Below are 14,805 nucleotides of genomic sequence, written 5' to 3' on the forward strand. Positions count from 1 at the left end.
ATGTTGCAGTTCTGACAATATGATGACCAGAAACAACACAGCTATTCATAAGGATTTAGGAGCATGTGAATAAGAAACAAATAAGAGTTTGCCTAGATGTCTACAATGGGGATAACCAAAGAAATGAAAGCATCACTCGGTATCTGACCTCCAAACATCATTGGTTATATCCTGTGTCTGGTCTTTGGGTCCTGCCCAAAGCAATTCCTCAAGCCTAATAACAGCCCTGTGTACTATTGGATAGTCTTGACTCATTCAAGGGGCAGCTGATGAACTGCAGATATGAGTTGAAAGAGGAGCAAGATGCATCTTCATTGATTTTCTACAACATGGAAAGTTACTGTTAAAAGACAATTAGGCAATGATTACCATATAGATCTGAAAAAGGTGCTTGCATAGTTTTTTTAGGTGTTATAATTTGAGCACTATCCCATGCTCGACCCTTTATAGCCTGGTCATGCCCATTCTTGTAATCATGATCATTGGTTCTTGAACATTGTCTCATGGAGCTTCAATGCTGCTGATTTTTCTTGTATGTTTATTGTGTTCATATGGATTGCTACATTTTATGACATTCTTATTTTATTTTAGTGATGGTTTTGTTTTAATGGATTTTTTTTCTGTTACATATATACTTTTCTAAGTATATATGTAATGAAGTGAACATTTTTACCTTTTCTGCTGTTTTAATTTTGTGACCTCAGTAATACACTCTCCATTGTGAGATCTCTGGACAGCATACAATAGAAACCATACCAAGAATTCCAGAGCAAAACAATAAATAATTTACATAGGGCAAAAATATGAAAACCGATATGAGGCCCTGATCTCTATTAGAACTACAATATTTTTTAATGAATGTCGTAAAGCTTCTCCAAATACAATCTATGGATGTAAATATATTGTCTATCTTCAAGCCCGTTGTGTTTGCATTATTATCATTTTATTACTTTTCATTTACATCCCATCTTTTATCAGCAAGTAGGACTCAAGGCAGCTTACAAAAGTTAAATACAGAATGTATATGTACATATGAGCAGCAGCACCAAAGACTGGAATCACCATTATTATAATAACCCAATAGCAATTTTAATGTTCAAAATAGATCACATACTTTACCTTAGAAGTCAGTACAATTATCTGCATAATACAAGTGAAGTAAGGTAAAGGTAAAGGTTTCCCCTGACGTTAAGTCCAGTCATGTCTGACTCTGGGGGTTGGTGCTCATCTCCATTTCTAAGCCGGCGTTGTCCGTAGACACCTCCAAGGTCATGTGGCCGGCATGACTGCATGGAGCGCCGTTACCTTCCCGCCAGAGCGGTACCTATTGATCTACTCACATTGGCATGTTTTTGAACTGCTAGGTTGGCAGGAGCTGGAGCTAACAGCGGCCGCTCCCGCCGCTCCCAGGGTTTGAACCTGGGACCTTTCGGTCTCCAGCTCAGTGCTTTAACGCACTTCACCAGTGTTAATTTACAATTATTCTCCAGCAGGCAGAGTGAAGCAATTGCCTCAGGCAGCAGGTTCTTGCAAGTTAGCAGTGTTGACCTCCTTGCTCTTATCTTGGATTTCACAGCTGTTCACTTTTGCCACACAGCCTGACTTGAAGCAATGGTCCAGTCAACCTCTGCACTCAGAATGAGGAGTTCCATACATCTAGTAGAAAAATATATTGGGCTAACCCCTGAAAAGGTCAGATAATGAGCTGCTAACTCCTCTACCACAACTCTCAATAAGGAGTGCCACATGGCTTGTCTAACATTTGCCTTACAAGGACTTGGGGGGGTATGGGATCAGTTTAGTTACTCAGTATTAAGAAATCTGTTCTTGCATATTTAAACTAATGTTCATATTGCAGCAAATGCGTATTGGCTTTGACATGGAGCCAATCCCAGCTACCCAATTTCATTCCCAAATGGCAATTTTGGAGGAATCTACATTGCTTTTCAGATTCCTCTTGGCTCTGTGATTCTATGATTTTCTAGCTTGCCCTTCCTTCCACCGCATCAGACATGAAAGCACATGGGCTGGATTTCTGCACAAAGCGACTATTATAGAAATGCTTCCACCCCTTCAATTTAGCTTTCCTTTGTGCTTTTATAAGAACTGTGGGTTTCCCCCCACAGCTCTCCCATTAATAGCTTTGTGCTGCCATTGTTTAATGTAATTGTCCACAGATATTTGTTGATATTTCAGCCACTCTGCTTACACAGTCACTACAGCCCGAGGCTAGTGTTTTGGAACCGGAATGTGAAATCAGCCAGCAAACACCCACCACCAAGAAGAGAGGAGGCAAGGCAGAAACTGCAAACAGACCAAAAGAGCTAATAGGGCTGTATTTGTGTTCTTATATCTGGCATTAAAACATAATTAGATACATTCAGAGAGGATAGGCTCTTAACAAACAGCGTTCACCATAAACGAATACTGCATATTTATTTATTTATTTAGTTATATTTGATGTGAGCAAATCTCTGAATGCTGAACACAAAACTATAAGTGACAGAATGGTGGTCAAAATGATCAAAGGTTTGGAAGCCAAGTTCTATGAGAAGTGCCTTAGGGATCTGGATATGTTTAGCTTGGAGAAAAGAAGGGTGAGGGATGACACGATAGCCATGTTTAAATATTTGAAAGGACATCATGTTGAAGAAAGGGAATGCTTGTTTACTGCTGCTTTGGAGATTAGTAGGAGACGGAGCAATGGATTCAGATTGCAGGAAAGAATATTCCATCTAAACATTAGGAAGAACTTCCTGATGGTAAGAGCTGTTCAGAAATGAAATATGCTTCCTTGGGACATAGTGATCTTTGTCTTTGGAGGGTTTTAAGCAAAGGCTAGATGGCCATCTGTCAGGGGTCTCTGACTGTGCTTTTCCTGCATGGTAGGGTGTTAGGCTGAGTGGCCCTTATGGTATCTTCAAACACTAGGATTCCATGATTCTCTGAAATATTGACTTCTTATCCTACCATTGGTCTTCCCGTGTTTATTTTACAGTCCTAGAATGCTGGACTGTATGAACCAGAAAAGGAAAAAGGATAGTAAGGAAAACCAGAGATAGTCAAGCCATGAGGCAGGCGGTGTATTCTGCCTCAAGAAGGACACAGAGCATCATTTAAGGCAGGAGAAGGGAGATAGATCAAGCCCATGAAGCATAGTTCCCCAGGCAATTCTTCCATGTGCATCTTGCATAATTTTCAGTCATTTCCAAGAGGTCTACCAAGGAGAAATTCCTCATAGATTGCACTCCTTTGAATTAATGAAAGGGATACCATTGGGAGTTGACTGTCTTGATCACAAGATTTTCATGACCTTCATTTAGTGAGGTCCTGTTTCAGAGATGAAATCTTTTACTCTCAAGAGTTTAAGTTGAAAAAAATACCTAATAGCAGCATCCCTCTTACTTGCAGTTATACCCCTCTTTCGCAAACCTACTTTTCTTTTCTGTACCCCATCCTTCTCTATCACATTTCTCACACCATCCCCTTAGCTTCATATACAATGCAGCCATGCAATTTCTGCCAGTTTATATCAGAAGAGGGAAATATTCATAGTTCTGAATCTTAGAATGCCAAGGACGGAAGTAAAAGAAGACATCAACTCCCTTCCAAAGGTGATTTAAACTGTATTTTTCTGGTACTCTGCTGTGATATTGAATATGGTGCTTTTCTGGTACTCGGTTTTGTCTCTAATACTATCAAATCTGCTTTTAACAAGGTTTGTTTATTTGTTTCAGGTTGACTTCATTTTCTCCTTTACGTTTTTGCTTCAGTTGATTGCATCGAGGAGAGACTGCCACTTGTTTTTCTCAAGCCAACCATAAAGCAACTAAAACAAATACTTAGATAAAGGTAAAGGTTTTCCCCTGGCATTAAGTCTAGTTGTGTCCGACTCTGGGGATTGCTGCTTATCTCTAGTTCTAAGCTGAACAGCCAGCATTGTCTGTAGACACCTCCAATGTCATGTGGCTGGTATGACTGCATGGACTGCCGTTACCTTCCCGCCAGAGCAGTACCTATTGATCTACTCACATTTGCATGTTTTTGAACTTCTAGGTTGGCAGAAGCTGGGGCTAACAGCAAGAGCTCACTCCACTCCCTGGATTCAAACCTCCAACTTTTTGATCAGCAAGTTCAGCAGCTCAGCGGTTTAATCCACTGTGCCATCAGGGGCCATAAAAAACAAATACAGTAGAGTCTCACTTATCCAAGCTAAATGGGCCGGCAGAAGCTTGGATAAGCGAATATCTTGGATAATAAGGAGAGATTAAGGAAAAGCCTATTAAACATCAAATTAGGTTATGATTTTACAAATTAAGCACCAAAACTTCATGTTATACAACAAATTTGTCAGAATAAGTACTTCAATATGTAGTAATGTTATGTTGTAATTACTGTATTTACGAATTTAGCACCAAAATATCACAATATATTGAAAACATTGACTACAAAAATGGCTTGGATTATCCAGAGGCTTGGATAAGCGAGGCTTGGATTAGTGAGACTCTACTGTACTTAAAGTCTTAAAAAATGGATCTGACTGCTTTGATAAATTTAAAGGACAGCAGTGACAGAAGTATGGGATGGCCAAAGAAGTGCTTCAATTTGACTTATAAATCTGTTCAAGCTCAGAAAGATAATATTCCTGTCTGAAATACTTTACAATTTGCTACTGTAATCTATTACAGGACTTTTTATTTTAAACCCAAGGAACTGCCTTCTCCTTGTTGTTTCTCTAAACAGCTTTTGCTTCCTATGAAGATATCTGCCTCACAGGTTTTCTGTACTCATTTTTAGAACATAGCTAAATTGAACATTTCCCTCACTTCAAAGTAGTATCTACTTTCAGTGCTGTATTTCCACCCCCAAGCTAATATCTAAATATTGTCTTTTCCAATAGCATTGACTGAATACAAAATGTGATTTTGCAATCAAGACATATGGATTATTGAGAGTCCTCGGAAATGATTTTTTAAACATTAATTTGTTAAACTCTCATCCTTTTAAATTTTCAACAACTGTTTCAAAATTTCTTTTTTTAATTATTAACCACAAACTGTGCTAATTTTTAGTACCTGGTTTAGCCAGCCAAAGCTGTATAAAAAAAGGTAATTGCTTTTTAAATTCAGAATAAACATGTAATTAACACATTAACTATGGATGGGACACATTAACAACTATGAATGGGACAAATTATTTCCATAATTTTCTGTTAATATTGTAACATGAACAAAATGATTTTCTTTAATTGTTTAATGTTAGTGTTAACGCTAAGGCTCCAGCATCTGCTTATTAATGCCACAGTTATGCCGTAAAAGAATTCATGCTGTACAAATGTAATCTTTGCTGCAAAAAAGTGTTGCCGGCCTCCCAGGAAAGTCCTTCCAGTTGCCAGCTCCTTCTCTTTTTTTTTTTTTTAATAAATTTTTATTACATTTCTATTCATTCTGTTACAAGAAAAAGAAACATTCTTTACAGTTCATATGGTTAATTCTTTTCTTTTCCCCAATGTGCTACCTGTTGTGCTCCCCTTCACATGAGTCCATTTCTTTATGATCCCACCATAACCTTATTTTTTTCTGGTGGGTGTTGGTTCCCATCTTCTCTCCTTAATGTTCCTTCAATAAATTTCTTCCATATACTTTCAAAATCATTTTTCTTCCTTAGGCCTTTTTAAACATTTAAATTACAGTAGAGTCTCACTTATCCAACATAAATGGGCCGACAGAACTTTGGATAAGTGAAAAGATTGAATAATAAGGAGAGATTAAGGAAAAGCCTATTAAACGTCAAATTATATTATGATTTTACAAATCAAGCACCAAAACATCACGTTTTACAATAAGTCTGCCACTTGTTTGGAAGTGTGGCTGCACTTGTGTTGTTTTTGGGTGTGTTGGCCCACTATGCACTGTGCACTGCCTAGAGAAACAGGTGTGGATCTGGGTGGGAGGCAGACTGTGTTGGATAATACATAACGTTGGATAAGTGAAGGTTGAATAAGTGAGACTCTACTGTACATGTTAATTTATCATTTATTGCTAATTTCCTTGTACCATTCTTCTATTTTAATTTCCACCTCTCCTTTCCAATTTCTTGCTATTAATAACCTTGTAGCCGCTAACAACATTGTTTTCAAATTATTTTTGTTTTCTTTCCATTCATCTGTATTATAAATAGATAACAATATAGTCCCTGGGGTTATATTGATTTTTTTCCTTCAAAATACTTTCTTTCTCTACTATAACCTTTCTCCAAAACCTCTGTACATATTTACATTCCCACCACATATGAATATACGTCCCCGTTTCTTGACAACCCCTCCAACATTTTTCTGAGCAGCTCTTGTCCATATTATTTATCTTTGTCAGGGTCAAATAGCCAGCTCCTTCTCCATCCTCCTTTGCAGAGGGCATCATAGCTCAACAGAACCGGCCCTAGGTAATCTGACCTAGTAAGTGAACCTAATTTCACCGCGCCTCCCGCCCCCCTGAAATTTTGCACACACCCCTCCCCCCCCCCCACACACACAAACTGGCAACAGCAGCGGTGGCGGAGCACAGGACCATCAGCTCGCCAAACCGCCGAATGCCTTCCTGGCGAGGCCTCCAGGAAGGCCTCATGAGAAGAGCGAGGCATCGCGAGAAGGGCGAGGCCTCCAGGAAGGACTCCAGGAAGCGCACTCTCAGCCGGTGGAAGGAAGCTTCCTTATGCCAGTTACGGCGGCACGGGCAACACCATTTTTACACAGGGCACCTCGAGTGCGGCTGCACCCTGTTGGTGTGCACCCCAAGCAATGTCGTAAGTCAACTCATGGTTCGACTGCCTCTGTAACTCAACGATCTATGCCAAAGAAGGCATGGAAAAGAAGGATATAACCCTGGAGTCAATTTCCTTTCTTTATTTCAATGAGTGAAGCTCATGTGTTTGTGGTTCTAGGCGAGATTCACAAGTATACTGCTGTTCATGGAGGGGAAACTAATAGGACAAGCAGTGAGGTCCCATCCTTCCAGCTTAATACTTGGAGTAGTGGAGACTTTTCCTGTGCCAGAATGTGGGGCAAATCATTTTAGTGTCCTTGCCTGAGCAGATGTGGGCCCCAGAGTATATTTGTAAGCCTCACATGCATTTTGCATTTCAGTCTTTGAATGCAGTACGATTGCAGCAGCCTTACTCTCCAGCGAGGGATTTGGACAATAGAACATCAGGACACAATAGGCCTGTGCGTTGTCTGCTGATTACGATAGACGCTTTCGCTTTCCCTCCTGTCTTTCTTCCCTGCGTTATCTGGAGATGTTGAGCTGGCAGATCCTGCCTGCGCCGGCACATTCTGCCTGCACCGCCACATCCTGACGTCGGTGCGGCTTGGAAGAGCGTGTTGTGTGTTTGATGTCAGGATTACTGGCTGGGTTATTGTAAATGCTAAAATGAAATAAGAAGATTAGTAGAGGAAAGTGCAGCTTGGCAGCAGGTCCCCCATGATTGCTTTCCGCTCTATCTGCGGCAGATGATCATCCATGCAGGTATTTAGCAAGGTGTGAATCACCATCCTGTTGTCCAGGGAGGGGCATAAAATTGATTTAATGGGGTCTGCCTTGGAAAGCCCTATCCGAGGCCAAACCATTAAAGTGCAGGGAGTTGAGGAATTTAGCTAGCCTCTCACGAAAGCCTCTCAGCGGGTCTAAATGCATATTCATTTGGCTTAGAGGCAGGGTGTGTTCATCTTTCATTATCCTCTTCTGCCAGTTCTCTTGAAGATCCTTTCCATCCTAACTCCCTCCCTCCTTCCCCCAATCCTCCCCTTTCCTCCAAATATACCAAAGTCTTGTTTCTATACTATTCTCCTCTCAGGCATGACCAAAGCTAACCTGACATTACCTTGGTATTGAAATATGCTCTCCTCCTAACCAGGAAACAAGAATAGGGCAATTTTCATCGCTTTCCTGGCACATATTTTATGAGGGCTGATAAATAGAAATAGATTATCCCCTTGTTGCAGAGTGTTTGTTCATAGGTATGCAACTATGCATGCATACACACACACATACATTCACATACATTCACCCAAGAAGTGCCTAACCTGAACAACTAGGCATAGATGCCCATGATTTCAAGCCTTGGGACATTACAAATCAAGAGCCTTCCTTTTCTTTTTATTTCTAGAATCTACTACATGGCTATATTTGACAGCCTACTTGTTCAGTCTCACGTTTTGTATTTTAAAACAGATTATCAAGTGACAATGAAAGAAGCAGGCAAATGTCACGGATGAAATTTGCAGACAGGATCTCATTTTTGGTTCTTTTTTCTGATGATGAGTAATGCAATGTTACAATCAGTTGTTTGTTGTTGAGTGTCTTCAAGTCACATTTCCAACTTGCAGCAACCTTAAGGCGAGCCGATCACAGAGTGTTTTCCTTGGCAAGATTTGTTTAGAAGGGAAATTCTCTTTGCCTTCCTTTGAGACTATAAGAGTATGACTTATTCAAGGTCACCCAGTGGGTTTCCATGGCTGAACAGAGATTTGAATACTCAAATTAACCTCATTTTAATTAGGCATTTTAGATAGTTCCATTTGCATAGTTATTCTTTCAAAATTGTTAGTCCATGAGCCAATAAATAAAAATGTTTTGCCGCAAAAAGGCTAATATTGGACTACCCCAAGTGGCAACAAGTAGCATCTATTCACTGAATTGCATTCATTCATAAATAACATAATTCATTCATAAAATGTGAAGGTCAGGGGCCTACCATTTGCTGTTCAGATTCTTCTCCCTCCTGACCAGTGAAATCATCCAAGCCTAAATTTACAACATGGACATCTCAATCATTCCTTCAATAACACACAGAGTACGTCTGGTTTTTGATCACTTTACTATGAAGAATTAAAACTAAGTTTCACGCCTACCATTTCTTAGCATGGAGGAACTATTATTATGTCAGCTTCAATTCAGTTTCTAGCCTTACTTGGGGATAGAAATTGCCCTTGTCATGCTGGTAGATCACCTTGGGGAACAAATTAAACAGGGCAGCGTGAGCCCATTGTCAGTGTCAATATCTGTGGTGGAAACTGGAGGCACTGGGGACAATGGCAATGTCTCTATGACTTTAGTCCTTCCTCAGAGGGCAGATATAGGAGTGTTCTTCCACTCTCTTCCACATTCAGAGTGTCTGATGTTTCTGTTTGTTCTTCATGAGCTCTACCACATACAACACACCACTGATGTAAAGGCATCCAGAGTTTGGCAGACGACATATAGTTATACTTTCCTTTTCCACCATGTAGTCCAGGGGTGAGGATCTGTGCAAAACTAGAATTGCTTTGAAAACTCTGAATACATACATTCCTACAAATTAAAATTAAATGCCTTCAAATGCTTTCTAAAGAGCATGAAATGCATTTCCATCATGTGGAGCAGGGGGCAGAAGTATGATAACACAATTTTAGAATCAGGAGAAGCCACTTTCCTATTTCAGAGAAAGACCTCTTCTGGGCCTAAAGTAGTTATTTGCTTCTGAAAGGACACTTCACATCCCAGAAAGTCAGCTGAAATTTGGACACAGGTATGGTACCAGCACTGGAATGGATGGTGGATAACATGCTAAAGTCTAACCTAGATAAAATGGAAGAAGTAAGCTTTGTGAAATCTGATGATCTCAGTAGAGAATCTGACTTGAGATGTAGTTATACTCCCACTGAAGGGCAAGAGTTTAGGAGTGTTCCTAGTCTCAGCACTGCATGTGGCATCAGAAGACATCAGTTACCAGATGTGCTTCTTACCATCTCAGGCGTGTTTTGCAATTGTGGCCATTTTTAGAGAAAGCTGACCTAATGATAATAACACATGGCTAGGTTATCTACATTGCATTACTATAATGTGCCCTGTGTGGAGCTGTCCTTGAGAATGTTTTGCAAACTACATGATTACAAACTGCTGTAGCTTATTGGAGCTAGGCACTCTAATTATATTTATTTATGCCTATTTGTCTCCACAGCCAATTCAGGGTGCTTCCTGTGGACTCTGAAACCTTAACTGGTGCAGCTAGATCCATATAAACCTGCATCAGCAACAAGGGCAGCCGCCGGGACATGCTCTCTAGTGACATGTGATTAGATTTTAGAGATAGGGTTGTTTCAGTGGTGGCCCCATCCCTATGGAACTCTTGTTCCAGAAAAATATGGCCTCCTAACTCCTACTTTAAAAATCCCGAAAACATCTTTAAATCTGTCTGCATTTTGTAATTTAAAAATCTTTAACTGCTGCTGCATTTGTGAGTGTTTTATTTATTTCTTGCTGTAATTGTATTTTAATGTTTTATAATCTTGTAAGCTGCCTTGAAAGGCGTACTAAAAATCTTTTAAATAATAAATACATAAAGAGATTCACCAAAAGCATGACAAATTTTGAAGTACTTGCCAGAATTTTTGAATCAGCAAGAGAGTCACAACACACCTAGATTCTTTTTCTGTGAATGCATGATTAGAATAACAGTGCTGCTTGGAAAGCATGAGAGACCAACATCAATCATCTAATCCGAGTGTGAGCATAATGGGGACAGAGGAATAATTTGCCCATTTTTGAGGATGTATCTCCAGTTTTAATACAGGGAAAAGATGTGCCTCAGTCTTCAGAAACCTAGGAAAATAATGCCCTGCCTCAAGTTTATTTCATATCCTCTGCTTCTTACCATGTCAGAACTCGTTTATTCTGTATATTTTTACAATTTTTGTAAATTCAACCAATTTAACCAATTCCATCTATTCATTAAACAAAGACAGTAAAATATTTCATGTCTAGGAATTGAGGGAGGGGGAATCCTTCAATTTACTGTAGCCAGTTCATCATTATCTGAAGGCTCATTCCATGCACATTTAAGTTCATTAAAGGAGAGCTGCTGGGCTTCAGTAAGCAGCTCCACTGCTCTCCATCATTAATGAGAGAAAAGGCCTTTACATAGGTTCATGAACTGAAGACTCACAGCACCAATGAAACATGCAAAAGAGCATGGAGAGAAGTATCAGGGACAATGGGCTTAGAAGTGGTAGAACATGCCATGCGCTCTTGTCCCATACATGCCAAGAAGAGTATGGCTGGAGATGAAATCAATAAAAAAGGAACCAAATCCATGAATTGCTCTCCATTGCTCAGGTCTATTTTGGCCCCTTAGCCCTTCTTCTTGAAGACTGGAGGTTTTGGCAGGTGTTGGAGATTAGCCTGGAGGGCAAGTAAAGGAGAGAATTCCAGGAGAGCAATAAAACAAGCCTTTTATTGTTATCACAGCTGATGATAAGGCAAACAGCTGTAGGCACCCACTTGGGTCCGTACCATGCAAATGGCCATTGCTACATGTGCGTAGCAAACAAAGATTATATACCTTTGGCTTATCTAAAATTGACCAATTGGTGAGGGTCTTCCTCACCTTCCACACCTACTTGGCATAAATGAACCTGTGACCTCACTTGTTTACTCTGCGCTTTCTTCTGTCTTTGGAACAGCCCCTTAGAAAGGCACCAGCTCACAGGAAGGGAGGGGCATATGCAGAGGCAAAGCTACATAGGCAAAAGTTTACTATTTTCTGGCTTATGGTCCCTTCAATGGGGCAGTCCATCCACAACTCAATCTTAGCCTTTCACATATTTCTTACTTCCAAGAAAGCTACATGTTCTGATGCCACAGGGAGCAGCCCCATCAAACAGTATAGAATTAATTCTACTTTGCCTGAGAACCAGCGAAGCACGTATTTCAGTAGAATTCAGGAATCAACCCCTAACTTGCACCAACCAAGGATCTCTTCACACATCCTCCCTCCTTCCCCCATCAGAGGTTGGTGCCCTTTCCCCATCAGATGGGAGAAAGGCACCAAAAATGTGGGTAGCTCCGTCAAAGCTACTGAAAACCCATTTACCTACCCATAATTGCCGAGGAAGCATCTTGCAACGCTACCTCGGCACTTGGAGGATAAATGTGATAAGATCTGCCAGGTGTTATGTGACAGCACTCAGCAGGCCCCATCCCCAAAGTGCTTCAAAAGGGCAAAAATTCCCATTGTGATGAAGTGGTAAGTGTCAAATGACAGCGAGCTGAAATTCCTTACCTGAATTACTATATTGGGGAAAAGTGGGATAAAAACAAAGAAAATATGCATAAATAAGTAAGACAAGTTCTATGTTTTTCGGGCTGTGTGGCCATGTTCCAGAAGTATTCTCTCCTGATGTTTCGCCCACATCTATGGCAGGCGCTGGAGGTCCGGAGGCATGCCAGTCACGATGGACAACGCCGGAACCAACACGGCGGCCAGGACACAGCCACCCTCGCTGCCTCCGCCACCGCCTCCGCCTAGGATGTCTCACCGAAAGTTTATCCATACCTCACAACCTCTGAGGATGCCTGCCATAGATGTGGGTGAAACGTCAGGAGGGAATACTTCTGGAACATGGCCACACAGACCGAAAGACATACAACAACCCTGTGATCCCGGCCATGAACGCCTTCGACAACACATTAAGACAAGTTCATCCTGTCCCTGAACTTATCTTTTCTGGTAATACAAGAAGGACCTATCTTATGATGAACTCCTTCTATTCCAAATCCTGCTGCAGCCAATGCATCTACTCCCATTAGGTGGCATCTGAGGGGGAACACATAGCTTCCCTGGAAATCACTCTTATTTCATTTATTTATTTATTTATTTATTTATTGATTGATTGATTGATTGATTGATTGATTGATTGCATTTCTATAACACTTTTCTCACCCCTGGGGGGATTCAAAGCAGTTTTCAACATGGTGAGTGGCTTCTTGTGTCCTGGATTGTCGTGCAGCAGGGCCACCGAAAAAACCCAAGCCTGATGGTGGTGCTGGTAGCAGTGTGGGGGTGTCCTTCTGCTTCTTCTGGGGTTCCTTCTCTCTACACTGACTGAAAGAGACATCAGACATGCTGGGTCCTGCCAGCACCGCCTCCTCCTAGGTACCTGTCTCACTACCATTATCTCTTACATCTGTTCCCAATCAAAGTGTAATTTAAATCAATTCAGGGAGGACGTTTTCTTCTCCTGCTATCAACTGCATTGTTTGTGTGTGTGTGTGAGAGAGAGATGCAGCAGCCATCAGGAATGACTGCTAAGTAACCCGGTACCCACAGCAGCTCCACTTAAATGTATGTGGGCAAACCCACAAGAAAACCCAGCTCATTTCCTTGCTGCAGGAGAGAATGGCATTGATTACATTTAAATGACAAAGCATTAAGAGTGCTTGAGGATTTCTAGGAACAGGGATGGGAGCTGCCTCCTCCGGAGCGCAGCAAAGAGACCAAGAGAAGGGCTCAAGGGATCCTCCCCAGTAATTCCAAGATCGGCGCAGGAAGGTTGTCCTTCCTTCTTCCTTCTTTTCTAGCCTACGAGAGGAAAGAAAAGAAGGAAAATATGGGAAAGGAGCCACTATTTCTTTATGGGAGGAAGGTTTTCCCCCTTTTCCCCAAACTTTCCCATCTTTATCACATCTACAGACCATCTACAGCTCGGGCTGTGTCGCAGGCTGGAGAGCAGCTGCAATGAATCACTGCAATGAATCACTCTGACCAGGAGGTCATGAGTTCGAGGCCTGCTCGGAGCCTATGTTTGTTTGTTCTATGTTAAAAGGCATTGAATGTTTGCCTATATGTGTAATGTGATCCGCCCTGAGTCCCCTTCGGGGTGAGAAGGGCGGAATATAAATGCTGTAAATAAATACAGACCAAACAATAGTCCTTAGATCAGTGCTTCTCCACCTGTGAGTCCCCAGGTGTTTTGGCCTACAATTCCCAGAAATCCAGCTAGTTTACCAGCTGTTAGCATTTCTGGGAGTTGAAGGCCAAAACAACTGAGGACCCACAGGTTGAGAAGCACTGTCTTAGATTACTGTGTTTCTTTTTCATTTAGCACCCTATCAGTTCTTCACTCCAGGTAAAGGAAGGACGTTAAACTGTGATTTACAGATAGGTGTGATTTCCAGGGAGGCTAGAGCTGTGTCGTCTCCAAAATGGATCCCCAGTCTTGGTGCCCGCCCTTTTGCTGTGAGAATACCCCCAGTAATCTGCCCCTTCTCTTCTGTTCTCTTCCCCACTCGTCTCATTTCAGCCCGCCAGCCAGCCACACATACTCTGTCATGGGGACTTTCGTACCACACACTAATTATTGAGCAGTAATTGTGTGTAAATATGTTCCCAGCTGTGAAGGTTTGGCGAGAACTGAAACTGTGAAGGGTCCAGGCAAGAGAGCTTAGCAACTGTTGCTATGGATGGATTGTTCTCTACCGAGGAGGCGACTGCTAAGCAGAGCCAGCCCAGAGGCCGGGGGCTGTGATCTCCCAGCAATGCAACATGCCGCTCTCTGGTTCCTGCGCGTTGCTCCAGGTGTGCCTTGCATACTTGGCTAGGCAGAGGTAGCACTCGCATCAGTCTCGAGGGTATTATTTCCATACGCCATTCTTAAACATGGAGTTTCTTTTTACCGAATAACGGGCAACAAAGGCAAAGCAGAATACAGAGTCTTTGCCTGCAAGGTTTTACAGGAAATTCAGTTATTATACAGTAGAGTCCCTCTTATCCAACATAAATATGCTGGCAGAATGTTGGATAAGTGTCCTCCATACCTCACACCTCTGAGGATGCCTGCCATAGATGTGGGCGAAACGTCAGGAGAGAATACTTCTGGAACATGGCCATACAGCCCGGAAAACATACAACAACCCTGTGATCCCGGCTATGAAAACCTTCGACAACACATAAGCGAAAATGTTGGATAATAAGGAGGGATTAAGGTAAAGA

General features: G+C 41.6%; 1 long non-coding RNA gene across 1 annotated transcript in view; it reads right to left on the reverse strand.

Annotated features, from left to right (window-relative positions):
• LOC134298267 (uncharacterized) overlaps positions 1-14,805 on the reverse strand; it is a 141,396-nt gene that overhangs the window by 25,022 nt on the left and 101,569 nt on the right. The window lies entirely within an intron of this gene.

Source organism: Anolis carolinensis, chromosome 4, assembly GCF_035594765.1.
Source record: "Anolis carolinensis isolate JA03-04 chromosome 4, rAnoCar3.1.pri, whole genome shotgun sequence".
NCBI lineage: Eukaryota > Metazoa > Chordata > Lepidosauria > Squamata > Dactyloidae > Anolis > Anolis carolinensis.